General features: G+C 42.3%; 1 protein-coding gene across 4 annotated transcripts in view; it reads right to left on the bottom strand.

The window, feature by feature from the left end:
* Positions 1–11680, bottom strand: part of chd6 (chromodomain helicase DNA binding protein 6) — a 168303-nt gene extending 156623 nt beyond the window's left edge. Inside the window, exon 1 of one of the 4 annotated variants that reach the window (XM_050037647.1) lies at positions 9617–9804. The gene's annotated coding sequence lies outside the window, so the exon portion shown is untranslated. Of the gene's footprint in view, positions 1–9616; positions 9805–10036; positions 10415–10444 lie in introns of those variants that run through there. The other 3 variants (XM_050037645.1, XM_050037646.1, XM_050037644.1) reach the window with 3 other exon arrangements.
* Between the last annotated feature and the right edge of the window lie 967 nt (positions 11681–12647).

Below are 12647 nucleotides of genomic sequence, written 5' to 3' on the forward strand. Positions count from 1 at the left end.
TCGGGTGGTAACTCGGTGGCGGTGCGACTCTTTCATGATTACCACTGATTACAGTCTTGCTACCAGCTAGCCAACCATGTTTTGTCGCTGTGAAACATGGTGGCCACCCTCCGGTCTCCCACCCAGGCCTCCAGGAAGTGCACCCGGCTTTGATGCCAATTTTCGTAGTGGACACACAGTGGAATTACAACTGTCGGCTCCGTCACGTGATGCCATTTAGCCAAAAAAAGACTGTTTCCCATTGGTGTACACAGCAAAAGAGACATCTGTAAATCAGTGGATATATTTTTTGCGTGTCGCAACCCCTTCATACATCAATGCTCCCGCAAGGTAGCCCCAGTGAGTAAGCCGCTCCATTTTGAGCCGCAAAGCTCTTGTAGCATTGTTGACTATGTTAGCACTACTAGCCGTGCTGACGCTGCTAACGAAGCTAATAGTGATCGTTAACAATGCAATTGAGCCACAAACCAGCATTACTAGCTGTAAATGCCAAATGAGCAGCACCACTAGCTAACACCCACCAGAGCCAGGTGGTGCACAGGGCACTGAACTGAAGAGCAGCAAAACTAACATGTAGACCAACAAGTGTAACCGGTAAAAAATTATCTTGGCGGCAAACCAACTGACGGTTAATCCTTAACATCTCTAGTAAAAATAAAGATATATACACACACATATATATAAACACAGTTAAGCTTGTAAACAGACAGTACTGCAAAGGTGCAAAGTGCATGTAGTGCTAGAATAGATACAGAATAATAAATGCAACAGGTTGTCTACATACACTGTATATAAAGCATGCTTGCATGACGCTTAACAGATACATGTCCATAGTGTGTCTTTCAACTATTACAAAATCTAATTTAGTTGTAAGAAGAAAAAGCTGTGAGAAGAAACTGTTTTTGTGTACAGTTGTTTTGGTGTCAAGTGTTCTGAAGCGCCTACCAAAGGGGAGAAGTTACTTTGAACAGGTTGTGTCCAGGTGTGCAGCGGTGTTACCTGTCCATTTCATAACCCTGAAGATGTTTAAGTCCTGAGTGGAATCACTGCACCAATAAATCATTAATCACCTCCAAATCTAACCCTCTGCAGCTTCTCCTGATGAAACGTTTTCTCTTCTCCTCTCATGCCGAGCATCCAGCTGACCTACTCCGCTGCTTCTGTGACATTGACATATTTACACTACTGTGTGTTATATTTAAGGTCACTACTGAATCCTCCAGCTTTTTCCACTCATTGAACCACATCATCACACTGAAACCATAGCTACTGTATTTTCAGAGAAATACAGCTCACGCCTGAGACCTACACACAGGTAATGTGTTATAATGTTCGTATACAGTACTACTGAGTCAGACATCCCTTCACACAGCATTGGCAGTGTAAAAGCAAAATCGGGGAGTGCAGCGAAATGCCGCCTACCTACTTTTGTTTATAGAGAATGCGCCTTTTTGGGGCAATGGGGGGCGTGAGCAAGCAAAACGTGTAGCTCATCATGTGACGTAAACAGTGACGCATTCCGAGGGAGGCCGCGGCTGGTCAGTCCTTTGGCGATTCTCTCATAAGTCGGCCCGTCCTTCACCGTCCCCGTCATCTGACGGTTAATGGCCTCTTCGTTTGCGAGGGCAAGGAGGGCGCGCAATTCCTTGTCTCCCCAGTTGCTCATCTTTACAGTGTCTGTCAGGTTTGTGTTTCCCTCTTGCTACTAGCTGCTCGCTAATTGCTGCTATCAGCTGTTTCCTGTTTATCCACCGCCAGTGGCTCACACGTGCGGCGTCATCAACAGCTCCTCCCGCAAGTCTTCAACAGTCCCTCCCGTGGGTGAAGGCCACCTCGGTCTGTTTAAACTAAAAGATTTCCACCAATACGTCTACCCTACGAGACGGAAAATTGGGCACCTCGGATCAACTCGCCAATCTGGCTCTGTGTGTATAAACGCTCGCAGCTTGCCGGCAAAACGGCCCAACATTCGCCGAAAATCTGGCAGTGTGAAAGGGGCTAAAGATTCACTGCGTTGAGTAGCATTAGCAGTTAACATTAGCATGGGTGTGTTTGTTAGTCTAATTTGACGGAGTATTTTAAGGACAGTGTGGCGACATGTGGCCAATGACACAGAGCCCACACAAACGGAGACAACGCCAGGTCATGAACCAAAAATAAAAAGGAGATTATTTTAGTGATAAATAATAATTATTGCTTGGGTGTCTGCATTCTTTTGTGCATTTGAAGTGTAAGTCTGTGTGAGGGAGATAATGAAAAATGATAAGCATTAAATGAAATATTAAACTGACACTTTTTATGAGAACAATGTGTATGAGTTGTTTTTTTTTCTTTCTTTGTACAGACAAATGTAACACTGAAGTCTGTTACACACAAAAGTGTGAAAACAGAATGGTGGCTGGTAAAAACTATGAGTGGCTGGTAGAATTTAAAACCGAAATAGTTAATTTCCAACACTGTGTCTAACCTCCCTCCCACCGAATGTTCTCTTTAAGGGATAAAATTATGAATATTTCTGTTAGCAATGAATCTTTTTTGTTTCCTTTTCTTCAAAAAAAGGTCAATCATTGAAATTTATTATTTCAAAAAACATCAATTACAATTTCTCATTGCCCAAGGTGATGTCTGTCCTATTAATCAAATGTAATTGTGAATGTCTGAATGGTGCAGAATCAAAAATGCTGCTAAAAGTAGAGAATGTGTAAATCTTTAAATAAAAAGCAGCTGTATTGCATAACTGAGTCATGCTGTGTGCTTTGTATTTCTCCCTCTATTTGTGTCACAGTTTGAGTGCGATATTTTGAATGTATTATTAACAGCTTAGTAGTTTAAGAAACGGAAAAAGACAGTCATCGGATCAGTATGTCTACAGGCAGATATTCAAGGTTATATTAATGACAATCAATAAACTAATCATTTATCTTTACTTCCCTTTATAGATTTCTGGGGTCAACTGGTTGGTTATAATATGAATATGGAGAATAACAAGATGCAACTGATGCCCTCAAATGTAAAAAGCTCCCACCATGTAAACAACCACTTGATAATGTCTTTAATTTGTTGTGCTTGAGGATCTGTACACTTACTTAATAAGATTATTCTTAAGTACATATAATGCAGCCGGCAATTTACCTGACTCATCTAACCTAATCCACAGAAGACAAAACAGACTCAATTGAAAGATGCAGTGTGTGTGTTCACAAGCTTTTATATTAATAAAACTATATGGGGCATTTTCAGGTGAGCTTTACCGAGCAGTTATCGCAGAGGTACTGTACCTGAACTTGACTTACACTCCAGTGTAAACGTAAAGCTGCCGTCTCAGCGTAACACACAAACCAAGAGAGGAATAAAAGAGGAGAGCTTTCCATCCCGGCTAACTGAGACGCTGATTGACACTAATTGAGACACTAAACTGAGATTCACCCAGACTGCTTAAAACAAAATTCTTCCGTCTCCACCCACAGAAGTGACAAATTGAAGATGGAAAAAACAAAAAAAGCACACACACACACACACAAACCGTCTTCTTAACAGCGGTGAGTGTGTAGAAAGTTCTGCTCTCTCATCCTACTCGCTTCTTCTTTTGGTAGAAAACAAAACATCACAGCCAGGCTGGGTGAAACACACTGTGTGAACCTTGTGTCATCTTACTGTATTTCTAGGTATTAAAGTTCACTTTTTTCACAGTCACCTTCCACCGCCGACACTTAAAGCTGAACACCGAGCCTGTGACTCTGTAGTGAACGGATGGTGAGTGAGTGAGTGATCACCACATGCACGCACCTGCTCTTGTGTTTGTAAAGCCCTTAGGTTATTATTATCTACATTTTTGTAGCTTCATTTGGAACGACTGAATTATGACAGAGATTTCACTCAAACTACAGCAGTTGTTCAGTTTTCTGGTTGATTAAACGCATCACTTTGATTCAATGCAGCATCATATTTGTGAAGATCTGGGAGGCAACCTGAGAAACGAAAGGTGTTTGATGCGATCGTTTGCCTCTAATTACTGGTTTGATCACCTTTTTGAGACCCACTAGACACATCAAGCATATTTACTGCAACGTGGGAAGTTTAGTCATGCACCGATCGTGAAACTCTGGGCCGATACTGATGTTTAAAATAACAAATTCTGCAGATAGCCCGTGCTGATGCTTGTTTTTGTCATTTATTTCCCTTTCTGTGGCAGGGAAACTGAGAAATCTTCTTTAGAAAAAAAAATAACTGAACTGTTTTAAAGTAATTCAGTCCATCATAACACAATCTTTAAATTAGCATAATTATAATCATGCAAATTTATGAAACAAATCTTTTTAACAAGAAAAACATACTTTACAAAAATAACTACCCCAAAAGCCATTTTACTATAAATCATAACTCCCTAATATCTATTTTACATTGTAGTGAAAACATATTTCTCCTTCAAACAATTATATCTATTCAAGTTTCTCACCCAGAAACTAAATTTCACAAGAGCACATTTCGACACATCATGACACATTATAATTTAGTTTTTGCCCTATTCTCATTTTTACCAAATAGAGCTTGAATGCATCGTAATATAAGTCAGTGCAACCTTCGTTGGCTGTTAGCTGCAGCAAAGATACTCCATGACAACAGATAGCACATTACAAGCTGCGCCAGTGGTACGAAATCGTATACAATTCCAGTCTCCTCATTGGACATGGTTCTATCTCCCCGACATCCCCCCACCTTGTTTGGAAGTGAAGTGAACATCTTGTGAATGGATGAAAGCAGATTCAAAACAGCTCTGTAAACAGTACAAATTTAACGTTTGTTCCTTATTTTGCTGCTCGTTTTTATCTGCTAGCTTAACGTCTGATATCAATCAAATGTAAGATCATGTCAGCTGTTGCCAGATCTCACGAGGGTGTTGCTAAAACAGGACAAATTTAATTTTCTCCTGATTTGTGTGTCTGAAAAAATGCTATTTCAGAATGTTTTCAAGGGTTGGGGCTCGTCAGAAATGGGCCCAATATTCACATAAGAGACTATGGGGCGAAGGAAACGGTCATAATACGTGCTCGAGTTCAGGTTTCCCACTGGAATGAATGGACTCAGGGCCGCTGTTAGTCTCCTAAAGGGGTGGAGCAGTGGTGAAACCCACATGACACAGACACAGGAAATGAATCTGAAGTCAGCCACCGGCTGCTAACAGCTAATAGCTAATTTCAACACATATTTATTGTTCACATGTAGCTTTATCAGGGAAACATTTTGGTGCATCCCCTGACGCAATATGCAACTCAATAGTGAGTTTACCTTTTCTTTTCATCCCAAAGGCATTTTTGTATTGTCACCACGACAACAGGATGCCATTGGTCTTGGGCCCTGATTTTCTGCCTGTGCAAAACTGATGTGACACAACGGAAAAACATCTGCCACAGCCAACAGTAAGTCATCTTACTTGCTGATAGGCTGATGGCAGCCAACACAGAGGATATTGGCTGATACAGGTGTGCTGCGGATACATCTGTGCATCCCTAGGAAAGTTATATGGAGAGTTGTAAATGTATTAGTCACCCTGTTGCCTTATTATGTTTTAAAAGGATAAATGCATTTGCCATGCATCCTCTTTTATTAAAGCAAAAGTTCTTCTAAATAAAAAATGAAGCATTATTTCTATCAACAATTTCTTGATGATGTCTTTTTGGTTCATTCACTGACAATACACATCAAGCAGGTTTTGAGTATGTCCTGCATTTACACTGGAAAATTCACTATACTTAAACTCAGTCAATATGAATATGAAAATAACTCAACTTTTGAGTATGTTGTTGATGTGATGCACAAAGGAAATAAAGGAACTAATCACAACTGCAGAAAATTAAATCAGTGGGTGGCGATGAAACAGCTCGAGGAGCACCTCAGAAACCAAAAAATAACTTGAAAAAACATTCTGCCGACTCTTTGATAAGTTTAATTTGAAGTGTCCTTCATAAGTCGCAGTTTGATTGACATCCAGTTGATGTCAGTTAGTGAGTAATGTGGAATTGGGGCACAGCTACAGTGTCTTTCTTTTCTTAAATATCAAAAAGTCTAATCTGAGAATGATTGTGATTAGTTATCCGCTGTGCAAACAGAGTACACATACGAAACCTGCAGCCAATTTTGATTATTAGGTTGCATTAAATTATTTATTAGACAGATGAAGACGTTTGCTGTTAGGATTAGTCATGAAAAAGCAAACTGTGGTTGTTATTGTTTCCTATAAAGCGATTAAACAGTCTATATGCTTCCACCAAGCCCTCATCAACAGCTCAGGGCTCTGAAGCCACTTTGACATAGTGGTAAAACAATGGAAATTATAACTTCCGGGTCCATCACACTGGGCCCAAAATGACTTTTTCCCTTGAGACCTACATTGTGAATCAGCAAATACATTTTCTTAACATCACAGCCCCCTCTAAATGACTCTTCTCACTATTGGGATTTGATCCATCTGGTCCAATAACATTTCAAACGTCCAGAAGAGCAGCATGATTTAATCATTTTATCCCCATTTAATTTAGCGTAAGGCCAAACCAGAAGTTAGTCGCCTGGCTGGCGGAGGTCTCTAATGCGCTTGCTCTATGGACCCATGATGCAGGAGAGTCAGGTAATTTTATACCTGAGATGTCAACATTTTTGGCTCCATGCGCCAATGAGCAACTTTTTTAGGAATGAACGTAGTCCCACCTCTGACACTGTATACAGTTCTCTTTATACATCCATGGGTGCAGTGTGCCTATTGCTGTAATTGCTGCTAAAAAGTAACTGTCCATAACTTCTGTCATCATTTTGAGGCTGAAAGGAGCAGTTCTCATGTCACTGAAGTACTGCCGCGTGAGTGAAGTAATCAACAAATACGTTGTTTGGTGCAAAAACACTATCAGTGGTCACTTTATTAGGTAAAGTTATAAAATCTAAAGCAACACAATACAAAAGCTCAGCTGTGAATTCTACCTTTACAAAGCTGATAATGTTCAGTTTTCATTGATACTGTCAGAGAGGTGGCAATTTAGCTAAATGTTTATCATATTGTGGTGTGTCGCGGCACCAGGTGCTCCAGCTTCCTCCCAGTCCAAAGACATGCAGGTTAACTGGTGACTCTAAATTGTCCATAGGTGTGAATGTGAGTGTGAATGGTTGTCTGTCTCTATGTGTCAGCCCTGTGATAGTAGGGTGACCTGTCCAGGGTCCATCCCACCTCTCGTCCAATGTCAGCTGGGATAGGCTCCAAAAGGAATGAATGAATGAATGAATGAATGAATGAATGAATGAATGAATGAACACTGTAGTGAAGACTGGGAGGTGTTTCTGTTGTTTTAAAAACAAAGATCACACCTTTAAATATCAATTCCAGTACACCACAACCAACTACAAGCCTAATAATAAACAGAGATAAATGAAAACTTCTCTGATAATGTCTACAAAAACTGATAAAACCTTCCCAAATGTGGAATCTGTGGCAGTTCCGCTGTGCTGGATGATACTGAAATGCATGGGTGTTCCTAATAAAGTGGCCAGGGAGTGTGGTGTCACTGCTTATCTGTCCTGATTTATTATTAAACACCACATTCCACACATGTTTGCGCTTGCATTTATCTACAACAGGTGGATCACTGAAATCTTGTGTCGCACTGTCGCCTCGAGTTAAAACATTACGCTGACACAAAGGGGTCGTCTGCACCCTGTGATTATCACAAAAGGTTTTTAGAAACGTACAGGAAGTTGGCTTTGAACTTTACCCGTTCAAAAATGGGTATTAATTGTCAGATATAAACAAAAATGACCATGTATTACTACTGGAAACACACTCGTTATTACCAAATAAATTATCAGAGGTGTAAAGGTGTGGTGTCATGGAAAGGTCACGTTTAATGACAACACTTGCTGGTATTTATCTCTCCATTGTTTTCTGTACAAACAGCAGCTGACACGTATTTATCCTTCATCAGTACGAACATAAAACCACAAATCATTTGGTAAGTTATTGTACTTAGCGTGCTGTGACATATTCAAATTAGGGATATGTCAACTAGTCATTTAAACATTGCTATCCTTGGAAGTCAGCACCAGAAATACAGGTTGGTTAAACTTATTTAAATTATTATGATTTAGTGCAATTGTGTTCGCCCAATAAAAAAAGACTTATTTTCCTGAAGAATAATATTTTCAATAGATGTTATTTGTTAACTCTAATTTAGTGAACTGTTATCATGTTTTGATAAAGTGATAAAGATATTGTGCCATGTTCACCGTGCCTGATGCAAAGTTAAAATTTGACTTGGTTAAACGTGATTCACTATTGGAAATGGCTTTTATATTAAATGCAATATTTGCCTCAGACAGTGTCTCAGTTTACAGATGAAGCTGTCCTCAATTTTGGCTGTTTTCTCTGTGTTGTCTGACTCTTACTCGACTAGTCGACGAGTCTAAGTTTTAACTTCTGTTTAAACGCCAGGTAAACTAGTCGTTAGGAACATTCCTACAACAAATGCACACTGCTGTCTCTACTCCTGCTTCAACAGTCAGCTGTCTCAACAACTGAGAAGGAGGCAAAAGTTGTTTTTTTTACTCGCCCAAGCAACTTCTCTTGATGATGGAGTCAAAGTGCAGCCGCAGTTCTGCAAGCAGGCCGTAAAAAGTGGCACAAAGAGTGAAATAAGTAGTCAGACACTTTCAGATTCTTCAGATAGCCTGGGCTGCATGTCACCAACACAAAGTCCACATGCAAACAACACAACAACACCAAGGCAAAGCAGGGTGCCTTGTCCCCTGTGAGGTGGGTCAGTGTACTGCCTGGTGATCAAACCCTGAGGAGAATTGAACCAGCAACCTTTAAAGCGATGAGAAGAAATAAATACATCGTCATGTGCAGCTGCAGAGCCTTGTGCCAAATACAGATTTAAGGGGAAATATGTGGAGGACAGAGTCATCACTGTGAAGTCTGAATATAATAGGAAAACTTATTTTTCATATTTAAACATTTAATACAAATAAAGTCAGAGCTCAGTGATTGGAGTTAGCTCTTGGCACACCCTTTTGTCTGTTGCCCAGAGGGGTGTCACACCTGGCCAGGTGAAAGCATGTGGATAGACGGACCAACACCACCACTACACAACTCCACATACATGCATGACTCATTGTGTGCCCGCACACACACCTGGCTGCTACAGCTACACACGTTTCAAGAGGCTAACAGGCTAACAACCTAGCTTACACCTCTTTGAGGTTTTGGCTATATAATCAATGCTAGCAGACGCAGGGGCTAACAGGCAGCAGCTAGCTTGAATGTTGCAAGCCGCTGGATTGCCACAAGTTGGGAAGAGCGAGCTGGGAGGAAATAAAAAGAAGTTCCCGGCGAGCAGAAAGCGGGATGAAAAACACACAACACACACGGACAGAGAGAAGGAGACACTGTGTCCTATTTCATGTTAGCACCCCGCTGCTACCGAGCTAGCTTTCTCCGCTAGCTCTGTAATGTCACTGCATCGCTGTTGTAAATACATTATAACAGCCCCTCTCCTTTACACGTGTGGACAGCCTCTAAAAACTCCTTCTCGGGGACATCTCTCCACCGAAAAACCCTCCCCGGCGGACTGCTCACCTGCTCCGGACACCGGACACACGCTCTCACCGGCGAGACATCACCCCGGTTAGCCCGAAAAAACACTGGCGCTTTTTATTTCCAAGGACACAAAATCGCCATGACAGTTTAGAAAAATGCATAAAAAATTAGCAGGCAGGGGAGGGAGGGGAGAGAGGAGAGAGATGGGGAGGTGAGGGGAGGAAGGAGGGAGGGGAGAGGAAAGAGGAGGAGGAGGGATGAAGAGAGGAGGAGGAGTGGAACTCTGTGCAATATCTATTTAATCCACATAAAGCTCGCAGCTCCGCGGAGTTTATTCAGTCTGGATGCCGGAGTCCTGCACTGTTTGGCCACCACAGTCCAGTCTAGACACACACACACACACACACACACGTCTCCACAAAGACAAGCCGCATCCAAAAGTTAAAGGGCGCTTCTTACCTAAAATGGCCACTGCAGCAGCCAAAACACAAACAGCTTTTTTTTTTATTTGGTGGAAGTTTAGCGGCAGCAGCAGCGGCGGCGGCGGCGGCGGTGTGGCTGCTGCAGCCAGCCTAACCTTACACCATTTGGACCCAGCAGCAGCTCAGCGTTTCAGATTTTTCCATTGGCTGCAGCCTAGCGCAGCTGGCTCCGTGCATATTTCCATTGGCCCTGCAGCTGTCAAGCAAAGCAAACCCGAAGCGAGTCTCTCCCGGGTTTGTCTGAGAGCTATCGCGGCAGCCCCAGGCAACACCATTGTGTATTGTGTGCGTTTTTTCTCTCCCTTCCTGGTGCTTCGCATTGATGTGAGCCTCGCTTGCCTGTTGTTTATTCTAGGTGGTGGTGTTGTTCTGTTGTTGTCCTTACCGCAGACTTGCAGGGAAATCCTTCTCGTACCGGGGGGGAAGCTTCCCACCGCACCGCGCCGCACCGCACCGCCCGGCTGGCTCCTGCTGTCATTGAAGGAAAGGGGGGAGAGAGAAAACAAGAGGGGAGCGTTCAGCTTTCAACCCCCCCGATGCAACAAAACGAAGGGGTTTACATTTCTCCTCTGCTGGCTGCATCCACCAATCATGTCGCCTTTTACTCCTCCATCATTACCGGGTTTGAAGGGCGGAAGAAAAGAAATAAGACATTCCACGTCTTTTGCAGATCAGGTTGCGTTTCCCGGATGTTCCGTGTGTTTGGTGGACTTACAATGTGAGCTGCTGTGTTTATTTAAAGGACATGCAATGTGCGCTTGTGTTCAGGGGTCTCTGGTGCTCTAATGCTGAGGAGGATTTGTTCCCTTTGAGGACACACAACTTGTCTCCATGCCCAACTTCACCTGGAGTCCTCTCTGCTCCACCATCCACTCACTGCTGTCTGTCTGTATTTGGAAGAGTTAAAGTCACATTTTTATAAAACATTAAATAAAAACAGCAGCATCCATTCATACCTAGCTGAGACACCACACCCTATGGCAACATCTGACCACAGAGTGACCAATCGAAACTTTACAGGCTACTGTGGTCAAGACAAACTGGGAAGTTGTGGCCAGGACATGTTTGACTCCAGGCATCTTTGTGTCTGTGGTATAAATGTGTCACAAATATGGAAGCACACAGCGGATAAGTATCTGTAGGCTTAATGCTCCTGTAAACAAATATGTAGTTTAAAAGTGGAAAAAGCAGTCGAGATCCATTTGCTAGATTTTTCTGGAGCTTTCAGTCACATCACGTTTGTAATCTGTGGACAGACTTTGCTCAGGTGTCGTGCAGGCTCAGCGCTCTGGCTGTTAATTCATCTGTTATTAATGAACTGTCATCCTGCTGCAGTGACGTACAGGTGACACTCCAAGGTGTGTCGGTGCACTGTGACATCACCGTGTTTACAGGTGCAACAGAGCACACCTGTGACCACACCAAAACATACTTTGAACCCAAGTGGCCTTTTTTTAGAGACACTCTCCTCATGTTTTAAAGACGTATACAAGTACCCTTGAAAGCAGGGGTGTCAAAAAATAAGTCTCGTTTCCACCAAACACTTTCAGTATGGTACCTTTGGAACCAAAAGTAACCCTTCAGACATGGTACCTAGACCCTAGTCTGTTTAGCATTTCCACCTCAAACAGTACTCTTTCATGTGGATGGAGTTGTTGTCACTCACTGTATTTCCTTCTTTATCAGTCTGCACCTCGTTTATCGTCCACAGAACGAGGCTGCACGCTGACATTTTCGGAACAAAATAAAAACAGGCTGCAGTGAGATGGGATATTTAAAAAAAAAACAAAAAAAAACAGGTTTGTGCATTTAGTCCTTCTCAGGCAAGCTCAGGGGTTTAGTGTTGCCACTAGGAACGACGCTTAGCGATGCTTTTTATTTACTCTGAGAGAGGATTAGAATATGCTGTTAACATAATCTGGTCGAAACTGATATTTTTAAACACTTATTACTAAAATATCCACTCATTACTGAAAGTCTATGTCATCCAAGAGAGACAAAAAACTAAAGTGATGGTCAAAGTTGTCACAGTGAAATTTAAGGTGTGCTGATGGATTCACGTCGTCAACTCATACATTGAGTAACATTACAAGTAAACGTTCCACCTTAAAAGTTGCCGGCAGTCGGCCCAGTGAATGAAGTTATTTTTTCTCCAACTCCAGCTGCTGTGAGAGGCAGCAAAACATCCTTTCATTTTATAGTTACAGTTTACTAATAAAACTCTCCACAGTATGAACAGTGGTTACATGAGCCTCAAAACCAGACACAACTCAGCCCTGAGCAGAGTGACCGTCCTCTACTGACCAATCAGACTGCAGTGTTCACAGCTCCACCTTTTAGTACCAGATCTGTGTGCTAGGTACCCCAACAGAGGGGGGACCAAACATGGGGACGGGACAGAGCAGTTCTGTTGGTACCATCCACAACTTTTCACAGTGGAAACATAAAGAAAGCGTACCGACCTGAACTGTAACGTACTGCTCGGTTATAGAGCCCAAATTGATCTGAAATGGGCCAGACCAGTGAAAGCATTGCACAACCTATAAATAGCCACCCCCAAATGTTCCCTTTCTTCAGTATGAAGAAGT

The sequence above is a fragment of the Epinephelus moara genome, chromosome 24 (assembly GCF_006386435.1).
Source record: "Epinephelus moara isolate mb chromosome 24, YSFRI_EMoa_1.0, whole genome shotgun sequence".
NCBI lineage: Eukaryota > Metazoa > Chordata > Actinopteri > Perciformes > Serranidae > Epinephelus > Epinephelus moara.